This window comes from Carcharhinus amblyrhynchos, chromosome 15 (assembly GCF_965287045.1).
Source record: "Carcharhinus amblyrhynchos chromosome 15, sCarAmb.v2.hapA, whole genome shotgun sequence".
Classification (NCBI taxonomy): Eukaryota; Metazoa; Chordata; class Chondrichthyes; order Carcharhiniformes; family Carcharhinidae; genus Carcharhinus; species Carcharhinus amblyrhynchos.
Genome location: NC_137338.1, coordinates 25,763,301 through 25,765,347, shown reverse-complemented (window position 1 = coordinate 25,765,347; position 2,047 = coordinate 25,763,301). Strand labels below are relative to the sequence as shown.

The 2,047-nt window shown below is 44.4% G+C and overlaps 1 protein-coding gene across 1 annotated transcript in view; it reads right to left on the bottom strand.

The window, feature by feature from the left end:
• The window catches only part of LOC145353168 (interleukin-10 receptor subunit beta-like), a 64,430-nt gene extending 64,376 nt beyond the window's left edge, over positions 1 to 54 (bottom strand). Inside the window, exon 1 of the mRNA XM_080203628.1 lies at positions 8 to 54. The gene's annotated coding sequence lies outside the window, so the exon portion shown is untranslated. The remainder of the gene's footprint in view (positions 1 to 7) is intronic.
• Between the last annotated feature and the right edge of the window lie 1,993 nt (positions 55 to 2,047).

Here is a 2,047-nt window from a genome sequence, read left to right as displayed (position 1 = left end):
GTGTCTCTGGCTGCCTGTGTTCGGGCTCGGCTGCTGGGCGAGGTTGTCAGTCGGGGACGGGGCGGGGACGGGGACGGGCTGAACGGCTTCCCTCCCCTCTCCCCGCCACCGCTGAAGTGACGCGAAACGCAACTGGGAACCGAGCCAAAAGCCCAACGTCAATAGCAGCCAAACACCCCCGGGAGTTCCTGTTGCAAACAGAAAGTACAACACTGACAATCTACACCAATTCCCGCATTAATATTATAGAGTCATTACCGGAGAGGGTGTAGACAAGGTTTACAAGGACAGGACCAAAAATTGTTGATTCTTGCCTAGGACAGGTTGCGGGGTAGGGACTTTTTTCCCCTCTTGAAGTTGAGACATGACCTAATAGAGGTCCTTAAAATTTCGACAGGGTTTTGATAGAGGAAGCAAAGCTAGTCAGAGAAACCAAACAAAGATTTCAGAATCATCAGAAAATGCTGCAAACACACAGCTGTTCAACAAGCAATCAGGAAGGAAATATCTTGGCATCCTTAGAATGGAAAATTGAAGAATAAGGGTTTTTTTTTACATTTTCAATTCCTTTGGCTTTGCAGGATATGAATTGAGCAGTACAATTTCTGATGAGTTGTGTGTGATACTTTTCAAAATCTCTATGATGCCTACTTGGACATAAAGACCTGCATTTGTATAGTGCCTTTTATAATTTCAAGTATTGTGAAACACTTTACGGGTACTTCTGAGATGTAGTTGTTTTTAAGGATGTGGAGATGCCTGCATTAGACTGGGGTGGGCATAGTAAGAAGTTTTATACCACCAGGTTAAAGTCCAAGAGGTTTATTTGGTAGCACAAACTTTCAGAGTGCTCCCCCTTCGTCAGGTGAGTGCAGAATTTGGTTCACAAACAAGGTATATATAGATACAAACTCAATTAAAAGATAATGGTTGGAATGCGAGTCTTAACAATAATCAAGTTTTTATATGTACAGACAATGCGAATGGAGAGAGGGCTAAGTGTTGTTTCAAGAGTGTGACCTGTCTCAAGGCAGGACAGTCAGTGAGATTTTGCAAGCCCAGGCAAGTCATGAGGGTTACAGCTAGCGTGACATGAACTGAGATCCTGGTTGAGGCAGTCGTCATGGGTGCAGAACTCGGCTATCAGTTTCTGCTCAGCGATTCTGCATTGTCGCATGTCTTAAAGGCCGCCTTGGAAAATGCTTACCTACAGATCAGAGGCTGAATGCCCTTGACTGCTGAAATGTTTTCAGTTGGTGTCCATTCATCTGTTGTTGTTGCATCTGCATGGTCTCGCCGATGTATCATGCCATGGGACATCCTTTCATGCAGTATATCAGGTAGACAACATTGGCAGAGTCACAAGAGTATGTACCGTGTACCTGGTAGTTGGTGTTCTCATGTGAGATGATGACATCCTTGTCGATGATCGGCATGTCTTGCAGAGATTGCTGTGACAGGGTTGTGAGGTGTCTTGAACACCTTTATGAAATCTCTTAAATCTCTTAATCTCTTTGAGTTCAACAGCCCCAGCTTCTGAAATCTATCCACTTAGCTCTTGGAGCCATTCTTGTAAATTTTTTTCTGCACCTTTTTTAAGGTTTATTTATTAGTCACTGGTAGGCTTACATTAACACTGCAATGATCCCCTCTACTTCACACTCCGATTCCTGTTCGGGTACACTTAGGAGAATTTTGTGTGGCCAGTGCTCTTAACCAATCCATCTTTCGGACTATGGGAGGAAACCAGAGCACCCAGAGGAAAGCCACGCAGACGCAGGGAGAATGCATAGACTCCATATAGACAGTGACCCAAGCTGGGAATCAAACCCAGGTCTCTGGAACTGTGAGGTAGCAGTGCTAACCACTGTGCCACCAGGACACCCACTTCTCTAATACCTTCACATTCTTCCTAAAGTGCAATCCAGAATTGGACACAATGCTGTAGTTGACATGAACCACTCTTTTATAAAAGTTCATCATAACTTCCTTGCTTTGGTACTCAGCACCTCTAATTATACCAATTACACTCACTTGATGAAGGAGC